A 6,711-nucleotide genomic window follows, 5' to 3' on the forward strand; every position below is an offset into this window, starting at 1 on the left:
TGGGAAATGAGACACTGCTGTGACAATGAGACGATGGGCAGTAAAAAAGAAAACAAATCAGAGAAAGACGAGAGAACAAGGCACAGCTGTGACATTGCATGATCAGGCAGAATGAACAGAGAGGAAAGCAGACAAAGAAAGTTAACTCCACGGAAATTATGAAAGTACCACATACGTTTTCTCCAAGTCGTCTGATAAGCCGCCCTGTTTACGTAGTTTTGATCAAACATTAAAATGGAATTTATGAAGACAGAACAGACGTCCTTCCGGATGCGAGCTTGATTTGAACCTCACAGAGACAAGGTCAAAACTTCATCGGACTCGAGACTGTCGAGGAAACTAATTTTTTATTATTCATAGTCAATGAAAAATAATGTTTGCTAATAATATCTATCCCCTGACTGTTAAATACTAAAAATGCTGTAAAACACAACATATGCAGGATATTTATTGAGCGTGTTTTGAGGAATGGCGGGCAGACATTTCGCTTCCTAAATCCTTCCAAGGATATGGAGAGCAGAAAGTTAGCATGACCCACTGAGACCCACAACAGCCACAATAATTGGAAAATAGGCTCAGCCGAAATGAACTGGAATTATCCATTAAGTCCTCTTTTGGTTTTGTCAACACGGGATGATAGAGACGTATTCCACAGAAATGGAAATTTAGAGATAATCCACAAAGATCCTCTGACAGCAACCTCATCACCCTATTTAAATATTTGAGCGTCTCTGTAAAGAGAAATAAGCTCAAACAGTAAAAACACCAACTCAGCTGTGCAGCAAGGGTTATGTTTCAGGGTCCTGTTTTGCCTGTAAACTGACCATTTGCTTGTTTAAACTTTCCCAGAAGGTCACCGGAGGAGGACTTTAGGATTCAGACCTGAGCCTCGCTCCATCCAGCAGTCATAAATCATGAGCCGGTAAAGTCAGGCTGCTGCTATGCCTTTGCGGATGAGGTTCAGGTGTCCGTCCCTTCCCCTCCTCTGCCTACACTTAATTTATATTACAGGTGTAAAGCAGTCTCTGCTCAGCTAAAGGTCTCCTCCAAAACCCTCAGGGCCGCAGCTCTCCCTGGCAAGCAATAATTTATGAACAAAGTTGCAGGGTTTTATGAGACGGGAGTGTCAAGTTTGTGATACCTTTATCTATTCTGGACACGGACTCTGACTTTCTAAAATATAGATCAAAGACTGTGCCCTGGGTATATATTAAGAGAATGTAGCGTAGCAAAGATGGACTCATTTACAAATGACATATCGCAGTTGTATTTTAGTTCGGCGCTCGTGCAGGAGCCACGTTTTCAGACACAAATTATTTTTGTGAGGAAAACACACCTGCTTGGGACAAAACAGAGGTGTTATGATTATATCTATTTGGAAATGCTTCCTGCTTTGACATGTCAGCCTAAAGAAGACATCAAACCTGGTGGGTGAGACGGAGGAGGAGCCAGAGACCATCTATCTGCACTGTACACAAGCTGACAGAGCCGAGACGTCTCCTCTCAGCTCAATGTCACACTCACCCTCCTCAGTCCCTGGTGCATTTTTATTTAGCTTTTTGTCTCCTTTCATTCTCCCTTTCAAGTGTCTTTCCGAACCGTTCTGCTATTTGTCAAAGTGGCTCTTTTTTGTTTTTGTCTGCGCGACATCACAAGGAAAGTCGCCATACAGTGTGTATGATGGGGGCACGCGTCTTAAAACTCGGGGTGATATTTGTTCCCTTTCTGCAGAGGGGGGACTACACCGTCACACCGCTTGGAGCGACCCATCATTTTACATTCTCACTCCGCTCACTGTAGCAACCCTCTTTCAACTTTTTGGAGGTCAAAGGGAAAGAGGAGCGGAGCGAGACGTCTCACTGTTCCCTGGCATTTCTGCTTCACGCTGGCGGCCGGGACCCGCAGGGCCGAGCGTCCACAGGAAGGGAAAGGCTGCCATTTCTGAAAGAACATTCCCCGAGTCAATCTAATAGACTGGTTTCCTGACAACAAACACTCAGGTGTCATCCGGCGAGGGTTAACACGATGGCAGGCCAGCGAGCACAGGTGCCCTCGCTGGTTGTGTAACGGGAGGAGGTAGTTCAAAGGCTGCTTACACAACAGACCGTCTGTCACTGTGCTCCACCAGCTCCGTGCACCGCACTAAAGACACGTTCATTTTCTAAAGAACCTGGTGCTTTTCAACAGCTTCTACAGCGATAATTTAAAGGTGTGTGCTATCTTCTGAACTGTCTCCAAGCCTGAAACGGTCACCTGGAAATTATTTCTTAATTTAAAGCCCCTTACACAACAGAGTGTTCAACTAAAGCCTCAGATAGTCTGGTTTCCTCCGAGACCCAAACAACACTTGTATTAGGTTCATTGTTTTCTCCAGATTGCCTGGAGGTGTGTCAATGTGTATGTCTGTCTCTTTGTATGTTCTGTGATAGGCTGGTACCATGTCCAGGGTGTACTTGGGGTGTATTCTCCCTTTTGCCCATTGTTACCAGTTACCTGAGACCCAGGTGGAAAAGTAGCGCCGGTCTCTGGCCAAATGCAGATAAATTCATAAAGTTACGGGTAAATCTGAGCCCACAACCCACAGGGATAAAACCAAAACAATGAACCAAATGGACAACCGTGTGGAGTTACCCAAGTGCCGAAAAATACAGTCAGAGTAATTTCTAAGTCTGCTCATGGAAAAACATTTAAACATTTGCAACGGTTCAATTCTGACAAGTCGTTACAAGTCTGTGCCACTTGCGTTAGACACTACTGTATAGAAGTGTCAGATTCACTTTTTTTGGAAAGCTATGAGATAGATGACATTAGCCTGAAACAGATGTAGCCACACCTGTCGGGAAACCCTGGAGCACTCAAACACAGATCACAATTGACTATCCTGTTAACCAGTAAATGACAAGCATGTAGCTGGCAGATCAAGAGCCATTGGCGACAGGACAATGGCTCTTGCTCAGTGGTCTGTGGCCGTACTGCAAGGGGGTCGTAACGTCTTTCAGCTGTTTAGATCATCATTAACAGCCTTTCAATATTGAACATAAGGACGTACATTGCAATGTTATTTGGAAGGAAGATTTCTTTGTCAAAAATAGTAAGCAAATAATTGAATAAAAGTTCATCCACAGTAAACTGTCTATTATTTTTTTGCCAGATTCCCAACTAACACACTGCAGTCTCTCTCCACTAGGGCTACAGCTGCGGGCACCATGAGATTATTTTGCAACGGAATAATTATCTTTCCTTATGAAAGAGGGATGAACGTAGAACCAGTACGCACCCCACCTCAGACATGGACAAGCCTCCTACAGGTGATAAGTACACCATCATGGAGCAGCACCGAGTAGCAGTTTGCAAAATGTGACTCTTTTTTTTTTTTTTTTTCTCAAATGAGTGAAAGGAAAGTGGCTTATTGAGTTTAATGTTCTGATAAACACAAACTGGGCTTTGGTTTCCGAAACTAACCAAACTCTGACCTTGTCACAAGGTTAACAATGTGCTGTTTCCATGACGACAGAGGTCCAGGGTGGTATTCACATTCAGGAGTGAGTTTCAGGTTTAGTTCAGAAGCATTGGCATTTAAACAATCCATGATTTGCAGAACTGTATAATTTCCCCCGTTTTCTGGAGACTGTTTCAAACCACAGACAAGACTGCAACTGAAAGCTGTTTATCACCACCTGAGGGACCATGTGACACAAGGGAGTATACCAAGAAATTAGGAGTACTGGCATCTGTTCCCAAACAGAAAAGTACACAACTGTGCGCCTGCTGAGTCTCAAAGAATTTCAAACATGTGTATGCACACACAGACGAACAGGGACATTCACAGCTGGATTACACTCAGCCTAACACAGGAATAACAAACAGGTTGACGGATGAGCTAAAAGCTCTTTCAAGACAACAGAGGACAATCACCAAAGCAGGAAGAAGTCAGAATAACTCATCAATACTGGCACATTTCTGCTCTCCAACTTCTGTACTGGGTCTCACAATAACAGAGCCATCGTGTGATCTCTGCCACAGGACACAAAGGCTCTTTTCCCACAATTCTCAGGGGCTCACACACCAGCTGCATCATTATCTCTTCTCACCTCAGTTCTCCTGCTCCTTCGGTCTCTCACAATAGCTCCTTCTCTCAACAAATTATTCACCAATCCCTTCTTGACAAAGTTGGTTTAACACATTGATAATGCCCTTTGCTTCATGCAGAGTGATGAAAAATGCAGCCAAGCAACAACAATTGCTCGGTCAACATATAGGGCTGCAGAATATATTGCAAATTCTTTGTCGTCGCAATGGGAACCTGCACAATATATACATTTCACAACAGGCTGACTGAACGGCATTGAATTATGTTTCTAAGCATCGATGTCCCGCATGTCAACATATTTAGCCGGCCAGATAGATCAGGTGTGGACGTGGCGAGTCACGGTGAGTCGTGGTCATTCTGAACAATGTTTGAGTTTCCACCCGATGCAGCTCGCCCCACTGGCCATATGTCTCTTATTCACAGAGGCTATGTCAAGTTGCGAAGAGAAGATCAAACCAGGCAGGAAGTTGCCAAACTAATGGCATCATGAATTGTGTCGTTTTCAAAAGAAAACATCAAAACAGTCAAAACAGCTGAATCATAGTCAATTCCACTAATTCAACAATATTTCACACCTGTTCACCAAACAGAAGCCAGATAGACAACAATCCCCCCCCCCCCCCCCCCCCCCCCCCCAAAAAAAAAAACCTGACAGAAAACCGTCAACAAACTGCTCCGGAAACTTCAGTCACAGCTGGTGGAATTTCAGAGCGAGTGAAAGAGCACTATTATTTAGAACAAATCCCAAAGCACGGAGACCTTGACATCGCTGCAACTTAGCACGTGTTTATATTTATATCACAAAGCTTGTTGCAATCACAATCCTCAACTTAAGTACCTGTTATACATGGACCTAATATCATTCAGTGGTAGTGCAAACATCGCTCTGTTTTTGTCGGTGAGTTCCAATACAACCAAGCCTTATTGCGGAGAGCTCAAAGGGGAGATTGTGAGTCTTAGTTGGCAGCATTGTTCTCTGACATGCCTTACATATCTCACCAGACAAAACACTGGCAGATCCACCCAGGATTCTCAAGGCGTGTCAGCAGAAAGCCCATGTCCTGTATTAAGCAGTAAGGTAATCTGCTGATGCTTTGGGCAGAATTTTAAAGAAGTGTTAAAGCCGAGTGTATAAGTATGAACACGGTGAACACAACAAGGAGCACAGTGGTTCTCTTCCAGATATCGGCAGGCGGACAAGTTCTCATTCACGCACTTGCCTTGAGGGTTGCTGCAGGACATAATGAGCTGAGTGAGATAAGGAGTAGTACATGATAAAGCAACAAAGGACGCCTAATGAAATGAAGAAATGAAAGCAGCGGCAGGCCACAGAGGAAGCTGTCAGTGCCGCCGCTCTCAGATGCTTCTCTGCTCAATAGCGATCGATATTCAGAGACGAACGCCCTCCAACTAAACACAGACACACTCATCAGCTGAGAGCCTCTTTCTTACCAAATCAGCTCATTTGTCTTTTGGCTCCCAATTCGCTGTCAACGCTGCCATCAAATCGCAGTGCCTGATGCCTTTGTTTCATGTACATTTTCACAGTACAGCTCAAATGACACACTGGTAAATAGATATTTTCTGATGAGCATATAATGGGCACCAACTACAGGAAAAACAGTACAAGACAAATAGTCATTACAGAATAAGGATGAAATATAACATAAAGATTGCAGACAAGCTACATATGAACGACCAAACTTGAATAACACAGCTTATTAATGACACTGAACGTACGCTTGTGTGATCCAGTTCCAACAGTTTTTAGATGAACATTTGTATTTGATCATTTCCATTTGCTTGAACAGCATTCCCCAATCGCAGGCCTGATGGTTCACTTCTCAATCTCGCCCCGTACATAAATCAAAGACACTGAACCCAAAAGTGCCCCAATTGGATGTTGAGCACGTTGCACAGCAGCCAGCCACTGGTGTGTGAATGGATGAATGAGACTAACATGTCAAGTGCTTTATGGCGGCTGATGTGGTGAAAACACGCCGTATGAAGTTAGTTCAACCGAGTTTACGAGTTTCCAGTAACTTGTCAAACACATGTGGACAGTCTGTGAATCCTGAGCATTTTAAATGTCGTGCATACGTTTAAGTCTGTGCCAGGACACAAATCCGGAAAGCATTATTTAAATATCACAAAATTACTCCAAAAGCAGCTTAAATAAAAGTCTGCTACTTTCAGCTGAGACAAGCAGCTTCCACAGTGGCATGGAGGGGCGCAGTGCAAGACCCCCCCCCCCACCTGTCATTGTTTCAAAACTATCAGCACTGAAAGTCGTTCCAACAGGAAGTGGAGGCTCAGACTTTTTACGTCCTTGGTTTCACCTTGAGGCTATTTCTGTACGTTTTTCATTGCGGATAATGCTAAAATAATGTTGTTCTGCAACATTTAAGCTGCTTAGGATTCTGCTGAATAGCTTACTATTGCACAGAAGAGGCAGATGTTGAAGAGAACAATATCACCATGGGAAAAAGCCAACTTGATACCAATGGCAGTGGAAAAGAAAGAAATCATACGCGTCCTTCACAAAGGGAAAAACAATCAACTTCTGAAAGAAACAACTACAGATGGAAACACACTTTTCCAGTGATAAAAATGATGGGATC

This window comes from Lipophrys pholis (genome assembly GCF_963383615.2).
Source record: "Lipophrys pholis genome assembly, chromosome: 6".
Lineage (NCBI taxonomy): Eukaryota > Metazoa > Chordata > Actinopteri > Blenniiformes > Blenniidae > Lipophrys > Lipophrys pholis.